This window comes from Neofelis nebulosa, chromosome 11 (assembly GCF_028018385.1).
Source record: "Neofelis nebulosa isolate mNeoNeb1 chromosome 11, mNeoNeb1.pri, whole genome shotgun sequence".
Lineage (NCBI taxonomy): Eukaryota > Metazoa > Chordata > Mammalia > Carnivora > Felidae > Neofelis > Neofelis nebulosa.
Window position 1 is genome coordinate 89,108,837 of NC_080792.1, and position 22,256 is coordinate 89,131,092.

At 53.2% G+C, this 22,256-nt stretch overlaps 1 protein-coding gene across 12 annotated transcripts in view; it reads right to left on the minus strand.

Annotated features, from left to right (window-relative positions):
• Nucleotides 1-21,931, minus strand: part of PITPNM2 (phosphatidylinositol transfer protein membrane associated 2) — a 144,488-nt gene extending 122,557 nt beyond the window's left edge. For 11 of the 12 annotated variants that reach the window (XM_058691408.1, XM_058691405.1, XM_058691406.1 and 8 more), the window contains exon 1: nucleotides 21,795-21,931. The gene's annotated coding sequence lies outside the window, so the exon portion shown is untranslated. The remainder of the gene's footprint in view (nucleotides 1-21,794) is intronic. The other variant, XM_058691396.1, reaches the window with a different exon arrangement.
• Nucleotides 21,932-22,256: the final 325 nt, after the last annotated feature.

Consider the following 22,256-nt stretch of genomic DNA (forward strand, 5'->3'; position numbering starts at 1 on the left):
CCCAGACAATCTAAGTGAACCCACAGAGCACCACCAATTGTTAAGTCAAAACAGCAGGGGCACAATGGTAGGCAGCCGTCTGTGGTTTCGGTTTTTTGGGGTTTTTCTCCTAAGTCATATATATTCATATATGCAGAGAATCTTCCCGAAAGAGTATACACACGCACAATACAAACTTAGCAACAGTAGTTGCCTCTGGGGAGGAAGACAGGGAGCCCACAGACCAGGGTAAGTCAGCTTGGTAACCAAATGTAAGATTATACATACCCAAAGTGTTTTTCATATCAAGTATAGCTTTATCGTCTATTTTATTTATTTATTTATTTATTTATTTATTATTATTTTTTTTTTTTAAGATTTTACTTGTAAGTAATCTCTCTACCCAATGTGGGGCTTGAACTCAAGATCCCGAGATCAAGAGTTGCCTCCACCAGCTGAGCCGCCCGGGCGCCCCTATCCTGTTTTATTATTTTATTGTAACCTATGAGTTTTAAGTTCCATAAATCAAGCCACGTATCTTATTTATTTTTAAAACCTCACCAATGTCTGGCGTAACATCATGTACATTTTGTGTGTGTGTGTGTGTGTTGTCATTTTTTTAATGTTTATTTATTTTTGAGAGAAAGAGATAGAGTGTGAGTGGGGGAGGGGCAGAGAGGAGGGAGACACAAAATCCGAAGCTGGCTCCTGGCCCTGAGCTGTCAGCACAGAGCCCGACGCGGGGCTCGAACCCACAAACTGCAACATCATGACCTGAGTCGAAGTCAGACGCTTAACCGACTGAGCCACCCAGGCGCCCCTACTCTTTCTTTTTTTTCAACGTTTATTTATTTTTGAGAGAGAGAGAGAGAGAGAGAGACAGAATGTGAGCAGGGGAGGGGCAGAGAGAGAGGGAGACACAGAACCCGAAGCAGGATCCAGGCTCTGAGCCGTCAGCACAGAGCCTGACGCGGGGCTTGAACCCACGAACTGTGAGATCGTGACCTGAGCCGAAGTCAGACGCTTAACCGACTGAGTCACCCACGCGCCCCTGTCATTTTTGTAAATAAACGAAAGCATACGTGAATGAAGAGTGAAGAAAAGTGTTTGAAAAATTATGAACATTCTTTGAATACTAGAAAACGGTGAGTCTTAAGTTGTTAGAGAAGGAAGAGGCAGACACTGGTTGATAACTGATCATCTCAGCAGAAAAAGTAGATTCAGTGAAGAAAGAGATACACCACTGACCGTATGGTTAAGTTGACGTCAGGAGTTTACTGAACAAGGGAGCACCTGGCTGGCTCAGTCTCAGCACGTAAACTCTGGATCTCAGGGCCTTGAGTTCAAGCCCCACGTTAGGCGTAGAGATTACTTAAGTAAATAAATACATTTTTAAAAAAGAAAAGACAGGTTACTGAACAAGGGTTTTACATTTTTAATTTTAATAACTATGTTTTTAAAAGCCAGCATTTCACTGCTGGTGGGAATGCAAACTGGTGCAGCCCCTCTGGAAAACAGTATGGAGGTTCCTCAAAAAACTAAAAATACAACTACCCTACCACCCAGCAATTGCACTACTAGGCATTTACACAAGGGATACAGGTGTGCTATTTCAAAGGGGCACATGCACCCCAATATTTATAGCAGCTCTAGAGACAATAACTCAAGTATACAAAGAGCCCAATGTCCATCGACGGCTGAATAAAGATGTGATGTATATGTATAATGAAGTATTACTCGGTGATCAAAAAGAATGAAATCTTGCCATTTGCAGCAATGTGGATGGAACTGGAGTTTATTATGCAAAATTAGTCAGAGAAAGATAACTATCATATGCCTTCACTCATATGTAGAACTTAAGATACAAAACAGATGAACATAAGGGAAGGGAAGCAAAAATAATACAAACACAGGGAGGGGGACAAAAGACAAGAAACTCTTAAATATAGAGAACTGAGGATTGCTGGAGGGGTTGTGGGTAGGGGGGTGGGGGATGGGCTACATGGGTAAGGGCCATTAAGGAGAACACTTGTTGGGATGAGCGTGGGGTGTTATACGTAGGTAATGGATCACTGGAATCTACTCCTGAAATCATTATGGCACTATATGCTAACTAACTTGGATGTAAATTAAGAAACAAAGAGAAATAATAAAAAAAATAAATAAATAAAAGCCAGTATTTAATGTTTCTTTGGATATAGCAGAATGCAAAGAAAATAATGAGTGGTCCAAACGATGAAACAAAAATTTGGTTTTTTGTTTTGTTTTGTTTTGTTTTTGAAAGAGAGCACACACGAGTAGGGGAAGGGCAGAGGGAGAGAGAGGGAGGGAGAGAAACTCTGAGGCAGGCTCCACACTCAGTGTGGAGCCCGACGCAGGGCTTGGTCCCACAACCCTGGGATCGTGACCAGCGGAAATCAAGGGTCAGATGCTCAACTGACTGAGCCACTCAGGCACCGCTTAACATATTTTTTAAATTTTTTAAAACTTTGTTTGTTTATTTAGAAAGAGGGGCAAGGAGAGGCAGAGAGAGGGAGACAGAATCCCAAGCAGGCTCCACACTGCCAGCACAGAGCTCGATGTGGGGCTCAAACTCACAAACCATGAGAAGATGACCCAAGCCAAAATCAAAAGTCGGATGCTCAACCAAACTGAGCCACATAGGTGCCCCTTAATGTATTTTTTTTAACCACATTACAGCCCACCTTTTAAGTCCATGAACCACATATTCCTAAAGAATCAGAAAGTAGATCAAAAAGCCATCACTCCCCAGTGAGGTGATTACAGTTTTTAAAAGCTCTCCAGAGATGGGTGCAAACCCAGCTGGGGAACTCTCGCCTATTAACCCCTAACTCTTGCCCTATTAACCTCCATGACCCCGCCGGCCAGCTGGCAGCAACCTTAACCCTTTAGAAGTGGGCCAAGCAACACTGCCAGGCTTCCAGGAGAAAAGCTGGCATAAAGCCCAAGAACTTCAGTCCTTAGAAAGTTGCACTGGGGGCGCCTGGGTGGCTCAGTCGGTTAGGTGTCCAACTCCAGCTCAGGTCACCGTCTCGCGGTCGGTGAGCTCGAGCCCCGCGTCGGGCTCTGTGCTGACAGCTCAGTGTCTGCTGCAGCCTGCTTTGCATTCTGTGTCTCCCCCTCTCTCTCAAAAATAAATAAACATTTAAAACAATTAAAAAAAAAAAAAAGAAAGAAAGAAAGTTCCACTGGCCCCCGCGAGTGGTTGTAAAACAATCGTGGTTAAACTAAGGCAAAAAATTAACAGCAGCAAAACCATACCAAGGAGAGCAAAGGAAAAGCAACAGGAAGAAGGGAAGGCCACCTAAAAAGGAATTAGTGGGAGCCCACAGGTTCGGCCTGAGGGGCAGACGGCCCCATCGCAGGCCTCTGCGCACAGCACTGCTCCCGACGGCCAACCTCCATCTGTGTCTCTGCAGTGCCGGCCGGCTGGGCGATTCGGTGATGCCGGGTCCCAAAGAGACTGAATTCTCTACCCGATGTTCACCGTCTACTGAAGAGAGGCCAGAAACGCCTTCGAGAAAGAGCAGGAGCATTACTGGGGCCGTGTGAAGTCCTCCCGAGTCCGAGGCTAATGAGGTGACCTCGTACGATGACGATGATGTGGCCTGGCCTGTGCTCTGGCTTCTCACAGGGGTTCACGAGTTACTTCCTACACCCAGATTCTCCTCAAGGGCTGCCTTGGGATGCCCCGGCAGGGACGCGTGACAAGGTGGAGGGGAACCCTGACAGCCAGTCTCGGACAGCGCGCCGGGGTCCTCTCTCCGCGGGTCCCGGGTTGGTGCTGAGCTTGAGACCACGGACTCCAGCCGCTGTAACAGCGGCTCACTGACGCACAGAGGTGCTCAAGTCATTCTCGGAGATTCCTCAGATGTTGTGGCCCCTCTTTCACAGAAGATGGAATTCCGGTTCAGGTGAAGTAGTCCAGCCTAAGCCCCACAGGCAGAAAGTGGTGTCACCAGACTCAGGACCCAGGGCTCACACCTCCGTAACCGGAACACCGGGCGGGGAGCTTGGCCCCACGAAACAGCTCCCGCCTGACCCCAGGAGAGAGGGCCAGGAGAGATCTGGAATGCTCCGCGTTGCGTCACTCCCCCACATTTCCCTGGGATTCTGGGCTCCAGGGAGGCGGAGGAGATGCTGGCGGCTGAGACCGCCCGGGTGTCACTCTTATTCCTAACCAGGAAAGAAGGCCCCTGGTTTGTCGACACCCGAGCAGGATGCCAGAGGCGCTCTTCCCATCACAGCTGCCAGCCAGTTACCTCTGACACCCAGGAAGGCAGTGATGGGCGTGTGGCAACTTGGCCACCGTACTGTCTTGCTACTTCTCCTTTTTTCTTTTAATGTTCATTTATTTTTGAGACAGAAAGAGCACAAGTGGAGGAGGAGCAGTGAGAGAGAGGGAGGCACACAGTCCGAAGCAGGCTCCAGGCTCCGAGCCGTCAGCACAGAGCCCGACGCGGGGCTCGAACCCACGGACCGCGAGATCGTGACCTGAGCGCAAGTCGGGCGCTTCACCGACCCCGAGCCACCCAGGCGCCCCGTCTTACTGCTTCTAATTGCTTGTCAGTTATGTCCGCTTTCCTGAGATGAACACTGTATCCATCTCAAAACATTAATTCTGCAACCTCCTTTCCCCGGCCCACTGGCCTGGCTTCCTTCCATCTACAGAGATGTTTAATACTAATGGCAGAGGGTGAGCGTGTCTCAGAGGGATGCCTCTCGCAGCAAGGGGTTTCCAGATACTGGCTGGCCCTGAAATCCTTTTGCGGCACAACCTGCAACAGCGTTCCGTGCCCCTCAAACAACTTTGGAAGGTGCTGCCACAGCGCTTCGCCACGAAGGAGTGAGCCGCCACCGAGTGGAAATGCTCTCTAGGACGGTGCGATCTGTGTCTATCGCTCAGTCTCTACGTTATTAAGAGTAATGGATGTTGCAGTTTATCAAATGCTTTCCTGGCATCTATTGAAAGCATCTAAGTGGTTTTTCTCCGCCCCCCCCCTTTTTTCTTTTAGCAGATCTCCTAGTAAATAATCGTCTGCTTATGTTTTTGAGACTGGTCCACAACCCAGTACAGTGAACCCTCTGCCCGGTGCCTTTCTGGTGGGACACAGAGAGAGACCCCAAGCAAATAGCTCCTGCCTACAGAAGAAAGGAGGGAAGGGAACATGAAGAAGAGAGTGCGTGTGCACACACGCGCACACAAACACAACGGCACACATCTGAAGAGCAGGCTAGGATTTGTGAATTCATGTGTCACACACGGGGCACAGTGAGGACTGGAGGAACCACACATGAATGGGGTCAATCACAGAGGGCTTCCTACAGGAGGTGGCAGGGAAGACTCGGGAACCTCTGGACTTGAGTCCTGCCTCCTATGGAGCCCAAGGGCATGCTTTCCTAGCCCATAATCTTCTCGGCAGTAAAACAAATAATCATGGAGCAGAAAAGCCCTTCAGAGGCACCCAGCTCAGCTTCCTTCATCTGCAGACCGGAAACTGAGGTTCAAAGAGGGAAGCTGATTTGCCCAAGGCCACGGGCCACCCCTACAGTCTTCCTTGGCTCCAAGGGGAGGGGAGAGAAACAAAGAGAGCTTTGAGAGCTCGGGCAGAAAGGAAGCAGAGAACCCCCGCTGTGTCATGACTTTCCCTGTAATAAATGTTGCTGTTGCTACCTGGAAGGGGGCTGAGTCAGGAGGCAGCGGGAGTGCTCACTCAGGGGACAGAAGGTAGCGGTGGAGGGCCTGCCGGGAGAAGGGGGAGATCCTGGAGCCGCCCTCTCACACACCCAGGTCGACGGGGATGCCCCTACCTTCTTCACCAACACAGACACACTTGGACGGCTTTTCATAGTGATTCCCCTCGCTCGCTCATCCAACAAGTATGGAGATGATACGGGGTTGAAGGCTGTGCCCCCAAAATCCACGTCCTTCTTGGAACCTCAAAATGTGACCTTATCTGGAAATAGGATCTTTACAGATATATTAGTTAAGGTGAGGTCACACTAGACTAGGGGGGCCCTGATCCAATATGACTGGTGTCCTCACAGGAAGAGACCCGGGGACACACACACACACACACACACACACACACACGGAAGACAACCACATGGAGACAGAGGCAGAGACGGGAGTCCAGTGTCAAGGAACACCACCGGCAGCCAGGAGGGAGGCCTGGAACAGATTCTCCCTCGGAGCCCCCGGGAGGAACCAACGTTACCCAAAGCCTAAATGCAGACTTTGTGTCTCCTGAACTAGGAGAGAGCACGTTTCTGTGTTTTGAGCCCCGTGGTGTGCAGTGATTTGTTACCCGGCCCCAGAACTCGAATATGTTTGCCCACAGAGCAGGGGACTCCGTGAGGCACAGGGGGAGTTCGGTGTGGCCCAGAATCCCTCAAACCACATGGCCCCTTCCTCCCTGCCCCAGTCAACAGGCCTCACCCTCTCAAACGGCTACACCTCCAGAACACTCCCAAGGCTGCGGCCTCTTCCTAGAAGACACCAAGGACCCCAGCACCTCTGCGGGGCCAGAACAAGAAGCTCGGTGAGGCCCCAGGCACTGTGCTGGGCACACACAATCTCCTGGAAACCTCACGACCAGCCGAGAGGCAGGTGAGCCAAAAGAAGCTTGGTGAGAGCCCGTGCCCCGCTGGGTCCCCACAGCAGGTGGGTGGCAGAGCCTCGCTCTGCGCCCTGGCTGTCTGCACAGGGCCCCGGCCACCCGCGGGGTTGACTCCTCCGCGCACCCCCCCCCCCCCCGCCTGGCTCCCCCCGGGGCCGCGGCACCTGCCCCTCGGCGGAGCCGGCTCCCACTCACTTCGCAGCTGTGGATGCCAGGGACCCCGGGCAGATGGCATCTGCTCTTTGAAAAGGTATTTGTCTTTCCACTCGCGGAGAACAAGCAGAGCCATAAAAGGACATGTCCGACGTCAGGCGCACAAATGTTCCGCAGAGACAGATGCCGTTCGCATGCAGGGACCGAGCGTGGCCGTTAGCCGCCGGGAGTGCACTCCCCAAAGAGCACGAGGACCAGCTGGGCCTCTCCCAATTCCCGGGGGGGGGGGGGGGGGGGGGAAGCTAGGGGCTCCATAAAGTAAAAGGAACGTGGGATCCAGCCCACAAGTCTCACTTGGGATTCCAAGACAAGCCTGGGTTTGGTGTTTTTGGTTTTTTGGGGGGTTTTCTTCATCGTAATCATTTTTAGGTGCACCATTCACAGACTATTCACAATGGTATAAACACCACCACTATTTCAGAACATTTTCATCACCCCAAACAGAAGCTCCATACCCATTAAACACTAACTCCCCATCCCTCCTCCCCCAGACCCCGGTAGCCACCACTCTACTTTTTGTCTCTATGAATTCGCCCATTCTGGACACCTCGGGTAAGGAGAATCACACGACATTGTCCTTCTGTGACTGGCTTCTTTTACCCCACTTGAGGTTTCATCCGTGCTGTAGAAGGGGTCAGTCTCCCTCCTTTTTACGGCTGAATGACATTCCACTGGACAAACGTCCATGTTCACTCATCCATCAGCTGATGGACACTTGGGGGTCTTTCCACCTTCCGGCCGGTGTACAAACATCTGTTCAAGTCCCTGCTCTCAATGCTTTTAAGCACAGTGACCTATGGGTGCAACCGCCTGGTCATAGGGCAACTCTGTGTTTAACCATTTAAGGAACCGCCAGACTGTTCTCCAGAGCAGCCGCCCCATTTTACGTTCCCCCTAGCAGGGCGCCAGGGTCCCCATTTCTCCACATCCTCACCGACACCCGTTATGTCCTGTGTTTGGATCACAGCCACGCCTGAGATTTTAAAAGGAGAATTTTAAAGAGTAGCATCTGTTTGCTTTATGCCTGCCGTTCTGTACGGAGCCCCAGAGACCGTGCTGGTCGTAGAGTCAGGGGAAACTCAGTTCTAGTCCGGACAAGCGCTTCGGTCGCTGCGCGCCTCAGTCATGTCCACTGTAGGAACAGAGCTAACGTGCCGAGTGTCACTTCCCTCTGGAGGCAGGTATTTGCCACGGGAATGGAAGACAGAGTACCTTCATAAACTCTACGGGATGGCACACAGGTAGTGGGGAAGAGGGGGCGGTGTCCACGTCGTCCCTTGATTTATCTTTTACGACAATGTATGCAAAGCACTAAATCCTTTTCCCTCCGACCTGTTCTTTCTCTGCCTTCGAACAGAGGAGCCAAATCACAGGGACCAGTAGCAAGATGAAGGAGCAGGAAAAATTCTAGAAGATCTGCTGAGGGTGACCTTGGCGTCACAATAATTACCGGACATGCTCACACACTCGCGCACACACACACACACACACACACACACACACACTCGCGGCACTCACACCTCATTATAGACTCGAAGTTTGCCCCCCAAAAATTATGTCACCAGATCCAGAGAAGGACATAGGGCAGGAATTTTCATCCCAACTTGTCAGGTGAGGAAATGAAGATCCAGGGAGAGAAAGGAATCCTGCCCAAGGCCGCACAGCACAGCTTAAACAGAGCCTCTGGTCTCCCGGCACAGTCCAGCCACAGCACAAGACGGCCGTGGCCAGTGGTCCCCACACGGGGCCTGGTCCCAGAGCTACTTTGTCCTCATCACGAGCAGTGGCATCTGTCTCTCTCTCTCTCTCTCTCTCTCTCTCTCTCTCTCTCTCACACACACACACACACACACACACACACACACACACACACACACACACACAGACTGAGGTCTCAACTGAGAAGCCCAGGCTGTCCAGGGAACCAAGTTCCAGGAAGGAAACAGGACCCTCTTTCCTCTACGTCAGGGGAAGCATGGAGCCTCGTGGGCCCCCAGCCTGGTATCTCCATAGTGACAGAATCACAGAGGCTGCAGGGCTAAAAATAAAACCTCTACCTCCTGAAACCCCCCCCCCTCCCGCCCCCCGTCTGTGCAGCTCCAGCTGCATGGGGGCTTGTGAAAGCTTGGTGACACTTGGTGACCAACACCTAAGCAGCAAAGAAAGACCCCTGAGCTGTGAAAACAGGTGACAGCACACTCAGGTCACTGGTAACATAAATCACCATCTGTGACACTCCCCTGGAGGAGTCTGCAAAGACTGTCACCCACAGGGTCCTGGACAAACGGACTCCACGTGGGTAAGGGCCAGCAAGCGAACAGTACCCTGCCCTCTGGGCACAAACCCTCGGGCACAAACAAGTGCTCTCTTCATGGCAGGCCTCACGAGGCCCACTTAAGCCTTGGAAGTAAGAAGTGTTTCTTCTCCAACTGCACCGTGGGACAAGCTTGTCCACTTAAAAAAAAGTTCACATAATGCTTAGATGCCTAGGTGGGCTCTCAAAATGGGAGAGCCAGAATGCTGGATTCGAGTCCACTGGCTCCGTGTTCTCGGGGAAGTCGCTTTTCCCTCGTGGGCCTCAGGTTTCTCATCCGTACGACGGGGTTACGTGCAGAGGGCTGTGGAAGACCTGGCACAGAAGAGGCGCCCCAAGAACTCAGTCACTCGGCCGTCTGCTGGGTGGTATTTTTGTCAGTAGGCTAGCCTGAGAACCTACCAGTGAACTCCCCACATTAGCTGTTAGCTGGCAGTTCACACACACTGAACCCCCCCCCCCACCTCACTCTCAATCTGTGTGAACTTCCACTAATCACACACACACAGCCTCAGTTTACAATCCAAGCAATCTGCAACATGGATCACAGCTTATGATGCCTAGTACGATCTTGACTCTATTATGGCTAATTTTAAAAGGCCTTCAAATGCTCAAATAAAGCACAAAGTATGCGGCTCCTCATTAGCCACCCAGCCTTAGGTTAATAATGAAGCATCCTTAATTGGCAGATATGGAAATGTACAGCACAGCTTCCTAGGCACCGCTGCACACCAAGCTGGCCCCAGCCTGGTCATGGATTTCCTAAAGCAGCTCATAAAGCTAATTCACATCAAAAGTTAATTAGCCTAATGAAGGCAAGTGTGACTTAGTGAATTCCAGACTGACTTTCTGCTCTGACTCAGCCACCCCAGGAGGCTGCCTGCCGATGTCATCCTCCTGGCTTTGATTTCCTGAAGCGACGAAGGAGCGGCCCCGGGGATGGGGATGATGCTTCAGGAGGCCGTGCGACTGGCACTGCTATCAGCCAGGCATCAGCGAGTGCTCTGAAAGCCACCAAGAGGCAGGACCCACCGCCACCCCCTTCTGGAGCTGGCTCTCTGGAACCTCTCTGCCAGGGAGAGACACTTCCGGCAAGTGGACGTCACAGGTGAGCCCAGATGGGTGGAAGGCCAGGCACCACAGGGCCTCATGCCCCTCACTGGGAAGACAGTGGCATGACAGTCCCCCATGCCACACACAGCTGCATCCACCTAGCACCCCTAGAAGGGAGCATCCCTACCCATCGGATGGATACAGAAACCAAGGCACAGAAAGGTCCAATTGTCCAAGGCCACAGCCCTCGGAAAGAGTACAACTCCCGCCTCCGGACCCCCGGGCCCTCCCAGTTCAGCTGTCTTTCAGTGTTCCCATCCAGAGTCAACACCTCACTGGCCCGGAATCACAACGCAAGTGTCTCCTTCACCAGATGTATGGATAAACCCATACAGTGGAATATGACTCAGCCATAAAAAAAAAAAAAAAAAAAAAAAAAAAATGCAGTTCTGTCTCAATCTACAACATGGGTCAACTGTCAGGGCACTGTCTTAAGTGAAATAGGCTGGTCGCAAAGGGACAGATCCTGTATGATTCTGCTTACGTGAGGCACCCAGAGGAGTCGCGTTCCTAGAGACAGAAAGTGGAGGGGACCGGGGAGTCAGTGTTTCATGGGCACAAGTCTCTGCTTGGGGAAGGTGAAAGCGATCTGGAGACGGACGGTGGTGGCGGCTGCAGTGTGAAGGCACTTACTGCCACAGAACCGTTCGCTTAAACACGGTTAAGACGGTAAACTTGATATTATATATATGTTACACACACAAAACAAGGAACGAAGTTCTGACTTTTGTTTCAACGTGAAGGAACATCGAAAACATTATGTTTCTGTGAAAGAAGTCAGACGTGAAAAAGGTCACACACAGGGGCGCCTTGACGCCTCAGTTGATTGAGCATCCAACTTTGGCTCAGGTCATGTTCTCACAGTTCTTGTTGGGCTCTGTGCTGACAGCTCAGAGCCTGGAGCCTGCTTCAGATTCTGTGTCTCCCTCTCTGCCCTTCCCCCTCTCCCTCTCCCTCTCCCTCTCCCTCTCACTCTCTCTCTCAAAAGTAAATAAACATTAAAAAAAAAAAAAAGAAAAAAAGGAAAGAAAAGAAAAAAAGAAAAGGTGACGCATTGTAGGACTCCTTCTATATGGGACGCCCAGAATAGAAAATCCATACAGAAAGTAGATTAGTTGTGGCTGGGGGAAGGGGTGGGGTGTTTCCTTCTCAGGTAATAAGAAGGTTCTGGAACCAGACAGAGGTGCTGATTGCACAGCCTTCTGAATGTACTATCTCATACTGAATTGTACACTTCAGAAATGGTTAATTATATGTTCTGTGAATTTCACTTCAATTTACAGAAAGGAAAGGGAAGGAAAGGATATCCTGCGGCCCTTCCTGCCTGCTCCCATGTGCCACACAGGCTGGAATCTCCATTTTCCTTCAGGATCCAAGCCTGAGCATAGCCAGAGGCTTGAAATCCTTCTGGGTTATTCCAAGCACCAGAAAGGATTTCAGTGGAAGCAAGAAAACTCAGGCAAGCAGGTGGGCCAGGCCACCTTCCCCATGTTTCATTCAGAGATTCTGTGAACCCCTTTTCCAAGTTCAGCACGAGGTGAGGCACTCCAAGGAAAGCCAAAACGAGATAACCCGGCCCCTGCCCTGAGCCACATGGGTGGCTAGGACACCTGGGCCCAAGAATTACCGCAAGGGGGGGACAAGCTCCAGGGGTGTATCTCCATCGGGAGCAAGGACCCAAATCTGCCACTCTGGACATACACCTCTAGGCCTTCTGGGAAAAGCAAACCCTCATACCTCTAGGTGAAGGGACCCTGATCTGAGCCAGAGGCTCCTGCGTGGACCCACCTCCATCAGCCGCGCTCCTTCCGGCCCAGGGGCCATGGGCCCTTCCACTCTCCCCGCTCCCAGGAGCCCCGACACACTAAGGAAGGCAGGTGATGGTGGTGCAGGGAGGAGACACAAAGCCTATGCACCTCCCCTCCTCCTCCTCTACCTGGCTTCCTGCTGCACTCCTAACATGTCCACTCTGGTCCCTTCTCTTTCTCTAATGAGCCACAGAGTGAGGAAAAGGGCGGCAGCAGAGCAGGAAGAGGGGACAGACACAGTCCAAGCTGACCCGGCCTCCGGTGAGAACCCAGGCTGGATGGTTAACGGGTCCTCCCCCTTCCCAACAAGCTCACTCTGAACTGTGCCCTTTTTAAAAAAACTGCCTGCCCCACCCCTGATGAGGGAGCATAAGGCAGGCGGAGGGCAAAACACAAGCTAACAACACCCCCCCCCCCCGCCGCCGCAGGTGGCATATGTGTGAAATTCCTTGGACACTCCTTGGACATTCCCAAGAACAAAAGAAAGGGGAAAACCAATGGTTAACTGACAGAGATCACAGTCACACAGGACATGAGTCTCCATCGGTTTACAAACATCTTAGTAAATTACAAGAAAAGGCAATCCTATCAGCAGCCTAATCTCTAGAAACCGGTAGACTCAGTTTCCCGGAGCCCCAATATCACCCTCCCCTCCATAGTGATGTGGGAACAAAGACAAGAAGGAAATGGCAGGTAAAATTAAATTTCCTTATAACCTGCAGCCCCATTGACAAACACTTGAAGCAAATCCAGAGTGTAACATTTCTCCAGGAACCCCCTACTGTCCTACTGTTAATGCCTCACTAGAGGGAAAACAACCGTAGCCTGACAATAGCAAGGCCTCTGGTATCTCAGGAGTTGTTAGCATATCAAAGTCCTTCTGGAGGCCTCCCTTTTTGACTTTATTCCCCAACTTCACAGTATATGAAGCCCCAGCAGGGCTCTTCCTGCCCACGGGTCCTGTCCCTGTGCTTTAATAAAATCACCTGTTTGTACCAAAGACATCTTCAAGAATTCTTTCTTGGCCGTCAGCTCCAGACCACCTCACCATCACCCCAAAACTTCATCACCCCCACACACAGGGGTTGACCAGCCATCACTCTCCTAGGAATGCTGTTCTCATTTGAGGAGGGAAACAAAGCACGAGACATACCCAGTGGCCCAAGGGCCTGCTTCGGGGTCTCTGATCGGGAGCCTCCCAGGTGCACAGCTGGAGACATCAGGGCCCGAATCTGTAAACAGCCATGACCTCAGAGCGTGCTGTCTCAGGGAATCCGCCTAAGTTTGTGGAGCTCTGTGGCCTCTTTGAAAAGCAAAAGCTACATAACAGACAGAAAAGGAATTCTGTTTTTCCCCTCTGGAAAAAAAAAAAAAAAAGAAGAAGGAAGGAAGAAAAGAAAAAAGGCGAGAAAAACACATACGGACCCAAAATGAGAAGCCCTCTGCCCTGTTCAGACTGAATCAGATCAGGAATACTGATGGGACATAACACCACAGCAAGGGCGTGTAACAGACGTGACTGAACATGAACACGGCTGTGAGGAATCCGGACCTGGCGAGGTCAACAGTGAGCTTCCTCTGCAGTTGGCCCAAATCACAACCTCTCTGAGTTATGGTGCCCCCATGTGTGAAACAGGGAAGGTGGAAGCTCAGGCTGCCAATTCATGACCCCTCTGAGCCTCAGTTTCTTCACCTGTCAAACGGGCACAGCAGCACTTACGTGGGTCAAATGAGGCACGGTGGGTAAAAGCACCTGTGTACCGCAGGGTATTATAAAAAGGTGGATAAACAAGAAAGGCCCCTTCACCTCTGGACCCTATAGTCACTGCCTCTCCCAACATGGTCATCAGGCCCTGCGTCACGACCAGCCACTGTGCCAGGCACTAGGTTCAAAGACAAACAAGCCAAGTCCCTCAGCCTGCTGAACAGCTGGGCCAGACCAGGGGTTCCCACTGCGGTTTCGAGAGGGAAGAGCCTTCTCCTGGAGCAGGAATCTCGGTATCTGGAAAAGTCCACAATTAAAGGTCGACCTAACTGGGTACGAGACACGTGCCATTATTAGCCTAAACCCTCCAAACACCAGTCCTGCAGCTACCAGGCCACCAGGACAAACTTGAGTGAACTGGTTGGCCCAGAATTTATGAGCCGGCCTCCAGTTCACTACTGTGTCCTTGAGTCTCAATTCTGCTCCACGTCCAGCCCTAGGCTCTTAAGGTTTCAGGGAAACAGAAAGTCATTCCTCCACACGGAAAGGTCAAACCCTTGGACTTGGTTTTTTCCAATGCTCCTTCCGGTTCATCCAGTCGTAAGATTCTGAATTCCTTTCTTCCCCCCTGCTGGAAAGTCAGACAGAACATTCCTCAGGAAAGAGACTTTCTAGCCAGGGGAAATAACAGAGGTAAAAAGAAAAATGGGTGTAATTGAGTGCTGTAAGCCTTGGTACCCAGGGAGCGCGGGACGGACCGGGCTGGTCAGCAGTCATTACCGTGAACTCACGATGCTACGGTGAGTCACCGGAGGCTGGGAACCGAAATAAAACCAACGTTCTCTAGCACAGCACAGGATGGGAGCTCAGCTGCATACTAATGCAGGGATCTGTTAACCACCTCCCTTGCTACTTCTCTGCAGCAAAGGCACGGGCTTCGGGCCTCGCTGCATCCTACTCCAAATTAATGAGCTCCTTTCCGCACGGGGTTAATACAGACCGTGCTCTGGACCAATTAAACAAGCCACTTCAGAACTTTGCTTCACTGTATTGGAAAATGTCACACACGCAGAGGAAAAATTAGGTCTTGGATTATCCATGTCCCTGGCTAAACCAGGGAGCGAGCTTTCAGAACTCTCCAGGCTTTTGTTATTAATGGTGTTTTAGCGTCGGGTTCTCCAACACATCAAATTTCCTTTAAACTAGTAGTTACCGACTGCCACGGGGGAAGGGCTGCGGGCCTCCCACCTCCCAGATGGTTCAACCATAATAAACGTTTGGCCTGTCAGATGCACAACACTGGCGAACTAATTGAAATATGCTGCAAACCCAAAATAAATGTGAAATGATTGTTTCCCTACGCGGTAGCCGCCGAATTGCCTTCGTGTCTGGCCCTGACGAATGCTCCCCACCCGGCTCGGTGAGCCTCGCTGATGTGTGGTTTCCAAAGGACTTAAATGCTTTTTTCCATTGTGATTGCCCAAGAGGGAAAAACTGTAATTGCAGAAAATGTTTGGGGTTTTTTTCCCCCCCTCATGAAAATGCAAGTGAAAAGTCAACTCTTACAAAGTGCCAAGAAAAGCAATTAATGGGCCCTCCAGTAGGACAGAGGAGGGGAGTGGACGTGCTATCACGAAACCAGCCTTAGCGGAGCTTCCGGACCTCGGGGAAGCCCTGCCCCTCGGCCAACCTGTGCCCGAGTATTCGCCACTGAAAATGAGAATGGTCACCTTATTTCTACGCCACACACTCCCTCCCCCTCACCCACCTCGAGATGGCCTCGAAAAGGGCTGCACAGGGACAGCAGGGGACAGCTGGCTGCACCTGCTGAGCTGGCCCTCCCTCTACCCGCCTCACTCAGGACCCTGGCACCTGGTAAGCCCCCAGCGGGGGGCTGGATTCTTTTGTGGAATGAGGCCAGGTGAGCCCAGCAGGCTGCAGAGCCTGACTCAGTCCTGGCAGGGCAGCAGTGGGGAAAGAGCTGGCACCTTGCTCCACAGCACAGCCGATGAGTCAGCCAGGCCCTACAGAGGCCGCGGGGGGGGGGGGGGGGGGAGCCCCCCCCAGCTGCCCAAAGAGAAAAGGCCATCCATCCCCAGGAACCACCTCTGCAAAGGGAAACAGCCTCAGAGAGAAGAACGAGCAATCATCTGTATTACCTGCGTTCCAGCTCTTAACAGGGCACACGGGGCAAAACGTTTCTGGAAAGGTTCCCAGGAGGAACAAGGCCAGGATTTGAAGCCATAGGAAGCCCCACGTTGGCCTGAAACACCTCCCTAAGAGGGTCATTCCTTTGGGTGAAGGACTACCCTCAGCTCCTCTCAGCAGAGAGCAGTTAGAGGGACCTACGTAGGCTTGCTGACCCTCCCTTGTTGGGGGCGGGGTGCCCACAAGCACCTCCAGACAGCAGGCTTGTGGGAAAGAGAGGTGGGTGCACCTTCTGAAAGAGGGCACAGGGGAGCCAAAGGAGGGGACCTATGCCCGAGAACTCGTCCTTTTCAATGGCACCCGAGATAGCAAACACCAGAATCTGCAGCCTTAGCTTCCATTCCCCACGTACGTACTGAGCACCAATGAGGTGCCCTGTGCTAGATGCTGGAGACACTGGGGGGGGGGGGGGGGGGGGAGGGGGGCGGACACGATGGCATGAATGGCAGACCAGGTCCCTGCACTGGGGGAGACACGAGGAGAAAAGAATCCCACCGCATGTGTGCCAGACATGAGGAGGAAGAGCCAGGTGGGAGCCGACCAGGGGTGGGTGCAAATCTTGGCCCCGCCCAGCTGCTTCTGCGAGCACAAGCAGGTTACTATACCTCTCTGAGCCCGTTTTCCTCTTTCTGTAAAGTTTGGGTAACAGTCCGTCCTTATCTCTGAGGAATGCTGTGGCACTCAAGTTGAAAGAAGCCATTGTGGAAGCGCTCTGTATACACGGGTCGTCCTCATTATTCACGGATTCCGTATTTACGAATTCCTTACTAACGTTACCATGTCGTGGTGCTTCCGTGGACATTTGCAAACATGCGCAGGGCAGGGAAGGATTTTGAGTCATCCAGTGTGTGTGATCCCAGCTGAGGCTGAACAAGGTAACACGCTGCCTTTTGTTTCAGCTCTAGGACTGTAAACGAGTGTCCTTTTTGCTTTCTATTTAGCGCCACGTTTTCTCACATTTTGGTGCTTTTCGTTGTGATTCCACCATGTGAAGTGGCCACGGGCCCAGTGTTGAATCACCAGCCCCCTGTTTCCGAGCAGTGATGGGCCTCACAGAGGAAATACCCATGTTAGATAAGCTTCATTCAGGTGTGAGTGTAACTGCTGTTGGCTGTGTTGTGTTAATGAATAACAGTATCTACTATACTAGGCATCTTTAAACAGAAACATACATAAAACAAGGTGATGTACTGATTGGTGAACCAACGTGTGACCAGAGGCTCACAGGAACCTAGCCTGCCCTTCCCCTAGGGCAGCGGTTCTATGCTCCCTGATGTAGTGTTCGTGACACCTTATAGACGGAATGGCCGGGATTCAGGAGCCTGAACTGTGTGCACAAGCGATGTATGATATATTATGAGTGGAAGTCTTTTGCTCTGCAGGGCTCTCCTTCCCGCAGCCGCAGGTGGGCAGGTCCATACCCCGCCTACTACATGGCTCTGAGACAGGATCTGCCTCCCGGTCCCCCGAGTCCTGCTGCTGTTTTGGAGACTTTCTGCTCTTGCCCTGCACCCCGACTCCTGACCCCATTCCCACAACAGAAAAGCTTTGCGAAGGATGAGGGCCTTCAGCCAGGAGAGGATGTGAAACTGCTTTTTCCATGCTTTCCCCCAAGGCCGTTGCTTCGGGTTTTGATTTGTCTGTTACCGGAACCCTGCCTGTTGGTTAATTTTCTTCCCGTCCTCTGGCAAGGGCAGTTGTTAATATGAGTAATGAAAGCAAATGCCAGCTCTCCTCTCCAACAGCGCTCTCTGTGTCTCTGGCCATAAAGCTTCAGCCTGGGTTTGTCATGGTGTTTGCTGGGCTGGGTGTGAGGGAGTCGGCACCCCTTTACCCATTTTACAGGAAGAAAGGGCCAACGTGTGAGGCTGCCGCTGTCATCAGCCTTGCTAGTATAAAGAGCGAGCACTGAACTGGCAATCAGAGACCTGGGGTCCAGGCTGAAAGAGGGGTGTTGGGCAAGTCACTTCTCTTCTGCTGGCCTCAACTTCTAGTCTTTAACGGGGTGCAACTCTCCCAACTCCAGTGTTCTCAGGCACTCTGTCCAGGGCTAGAGACAGTGTGAAAAGGCATCACTCAGCCCCCCCCCCCCCCCCCGCCCTTTACCCTCTAGACCAGTCCTCTCCCTTCACACCCACACTTTTCTGGTGTGGCCTTTGTAATTAGACCCTAAATCCCACACACCTTCACAGGTGCTGTGGCCATGAAAACTCCACCTATTTTGTCAAGGCCTTGTTCAAATCCCACCTCTTCCAGGAAGTCAGCCCTGATTGCCTGACCCAGAAAGGGCATCTCCTCCTCTGTGCCTGCCATTTAAATATCTTTTTTTTTCTAAGATTTTTATAAGTAATCTCTACACCCAACGTGGGGCTTGAACCTACCACCGTGAGATCAAGAGTCGCATGCTGTACCAACAGAGCCAGCCAGGTGCCCCTGTGCCTGCCATTTAAGCAACAGTTAACACACACAACCTGTGTAACTTGTGGGGTACATCTCCCTAACCACACAGTGAGCCGGCCTAAGTTTTAGGTGCAATGTTACTTATTGTATTTAACTCACTTTACCTGTCCTGTTTTCCAGAAACCTTTTGTGACTTGCAAAGAATACAGATAGGTTTACACATAAACATACACACAGACACAAAGGAAAGTAGGAATAAATATGCTGACCACGAGGGTAAGTGAATACAATTGCTAGATGGAATAATGCATTGTACACCAAGCATCCTGGAAGCCAAGGAGAAAAGGTAACTGTAAATCAATCGAAAAGACTGCGTGGGCGGTACGGGGAGGGTCAGGTAGAACTGGGTACAAATCCAGAGAGCCTTTGGGCAAATCAGTTAATCTCCCTGTGTTTCCATTTCTTTCTCTGAGAAAATGGGGGAAGAACACTACTTACTAACTAACCCCAGGACTAACGAGGAAGCCCGTCACACAGTACGCACACACGGCATGTCTTTCCCCACCTTCCTTCTCGTTGTCAAAGGAAGTGGCAACCTAGTTTCTTGCCGGAGGCAAAGTTTGCCTGGCCCTAGATTCTAAAACAAAGTTTTCATACAAGACTACGTAGGAAGCCTTGAGCAGAGAGGGGGTCAATGCCCCCTGTTCCAAGGTTTTGGAGCAAACCAGACTGGGATTTGTCATGGCTCTATTTAACAACATCCCCAGGTACCCAGTAGAAGGTTAATAAACATCAACAGAATGAGCTGCGGTGAAGCAAAGACCACTTGGCCACATCCGTGTCCCCCTGCACGGGATCCTGGTAAGCTGGTTTCAGAACGGCCGTCTGCCAAGGGGCTGACCTCACGTAAGCAGGGCTGAGAAGAGGCTTGCGAGCACATGACTGCTCGCTCTGACCACCTCCCCTGCCCAGCGCTAAGTCCTCACGAGTGAGATCCTTAGGACCCCTCCATTGCAGGGCACATGGCCCGTGGCATCTTTTTCAAAAGCAGCAAGGCAATGATCTTGAAGGACCAGCAGTTTCCTCTTCTAATCTCTACAAACGCTGCACATTCTCCATGAATAGCTCTTCTCAGAGGCCAAGTCGGAAAGACTTAACCGGACGGGATGGTTAGAAGCATCCGCTTGGTTTTAAAACTGGCCTCTAGATAGAGAGGGAGGAAAGGTGGATCCCCTGAGAATCTACAAGAAGTCAACTTGGGACGAAAAGGGCTCCTGGCAGCATCCGAGCCAACTCCTCGACATTCACCCAACGTTTTCCTGAGAGCCGACCATGAGCCAGGCACTGGGGGTACAGAGAAAAGCACTCAGCACCACTCCCCCAGGAGCTCAGTCTAAGTGGGGAGGTTGGGGGAGGGGGCGCCTATAAACAGATAACTGCTGTTCCACGCCGTGAGTCATACTGGGGTAGCACAAAGGTGGGGGTGATCCCCTTTCCCCGGGAAGGCCTGTAAAGACAAGCCTGTGGGTCCTGATAAGAGGAATTTGATAAGAGAGAAGGGAAGAGGCAGGGCCCAGATCCTGAGGGGCCCGTACTTGCAGAGGAATTTTCTTTCAGATTCCACAAGGACCAACCAAGACCAAGAGAAACCAAGTGTCTTAGTTAAGCTCGCACAGACACTGTGGGACAGACAGGCCTGGAACCTTGACCCGTGGAGTCCAATTCTCTGCCCCACTGCCTCCCGCCCACAGTGAGCTGTGGGAGGCCAGAGAGAAGGACCATCCCACGCTCACCACCCAGAGAACAGCAGAGCTCGTACTGTCCTAGTCATCTGGCGACTCACTCCCTACAAGAAAACAGCCCTACCTAACTCATGGTGTTTCTTTCGCAAAGGGAGAGGGCCGGGCATCTCTTCCGATCAGGGCGTACAGATTCTTAGCAGATGCAAAATAATTTCACTGCAACAGCCCAGGCGTTAGATAGCCTGCCCCCCACCCCCACCCCAGGCAAGCTGGGGTGGGGGCTTCTACTCCATCTAGAAGCTCACTGTGCCCAGGGTGCCAAGCCAGGCCGGAGGAACTGGGAATGAGCCAAACTCCACTCCCATCCTCCAGGAGCTCATAAGCCAGCGAGGGGAGATAAGCCAGGCACAAAAAGTAACTGTAAAATAAGGCAGAGCGCGATAAGAGCCACACAAGAGACATAAAATGCAATGACGCTTCAGAACAGACAGTCCCGCCGGGCGCTTGGGTGCTAGCCCAGGTCCAGATGAAGGAGAGGGGTCTACCCTATCAGCTCCAGGGACTCCCAGGCGGGCGCTGGGGTGAGGGCTGCTAGTGGACCAAGAAAGATGCTCAAATGAGGTCTCCTTTGAAGAATCCCGATTCTGCAGAGGGCGAAGCATGCAGGCCTGAGACTTCGCAGAAGTGCCCCAGCCCCTATGAGGCAGGGAGAGGAGTGTACGGTGAGGAATCCAGAATTTCGATATAGGGGCAGCAGGTCCACTGAAAGGAGACCGGGCTAGAGGAAAAGCCTTGAAATGACATTTGCGGAGCAAGCACATTGTTTACTTAGAATGTGGATTTGGGGTTTCTTGTGTGGGTGGATTTACACATTATGGGGGAGGCGGGAAGTGTCCCCCTCTCCCCCAAACAGCCACGAGCCCCAGACGAGAAAGGCTGGAAGGGGAAGCTGCCTGCTCTAACACAGCCGGCACGCCAGGTTACAACAGGAAAGGGAGACTCTCAGGATGCAGATGGGCCAGATTTCCCCCCAGCCCAAGGGGGGGACCTGGAGCACCTTCTTCTAAGTTCTGGCCCCTCTCCGAGGGCCACGCCCCGTGCTTAGGCCCCACACAACCCACCGGGCCACAGCCGGCGCTGGAGGGCTGTCCGGCTGGAGGCGGGAAACCGCACAAGGCTGGACAGAGCGCTGTGCCCACCACTTCCTCCCGGCCCCTTCCTGGCCCTTCCTCAAGAGCGCGGGGCCGGCCCGGACAGGCCCGGTGCTGCACACACACCTGCCCCCCGACCGCGGTGACACTTGTCACTGGGGGAGGGGAGTCCTCCGCGCCCCGGCCGCAACCGACGGAAATTCGGCAATTAGCATTTGGGGCCCGACTCCGGAGGGCCGGCGAGTCCCCGGGGGCCGGGCTCCGGGGCGACTTCCTGAGGCAGGGGTCCCCGCGCGCGCCACACCCTCCTCCCCGCGCGGGGCGGCCGGGCCCGGGTCTCCCACTTTTCCCCCCTCCCTCCCCTCCCTCCTTCCTTCCTTCCCTCCCCGGCGGGCGGGCGAGCGGGCAGCCGGGGCCTCCGGGGTCGCCGCCCCGCGCCCGGCTCTCCGGGGGCCCGCCGCCGGCCCGAGGAGGGTCCCCGGGCCGCGCCGCCTTCCGGCCGGGCCGCGGCGACACTCACCCCGCTCGGCGCGGCCGCGGCTCCGTCCTCTTCGGCCCGCGCTGGGCCGCCGCCGCCGCCGCCGCCTCACGCCGCCGGGGAGGCGCGGGCCCCGCGGCCCCGGCCCGGCCGGCTGCGCCCCGCGGCTCCGCGCGCCGCCGCCGCCGCCGCCGCCGCCGCCAGCTGGCCCCGGGCGAGCGGCCGGGCCCCCGCGGGCATGCTCCCGGGCCGTCGGCGCGGGCGGCGGGCGGGCGGGCGCGCACGTGCTGGGCCCGCGGGTCGCGGCGGACGACGAGGCGGCGGCCGGCGGGGCGCGGGGCCGGGCGCGCCCGCGGACGGGGCTGGACAGCTCTACGCCGCGGCGCCGCCGTGCCCCGCGCGCCCCAGCGGCCGCTGCTGCCCGTGCGCGCCGGGCCCGCCTCGCATTCCCCCACTCGGCGGCGGGCCTGCGCCTCCGTCAGGCCGCGCGGGGAGCGGCGGCGA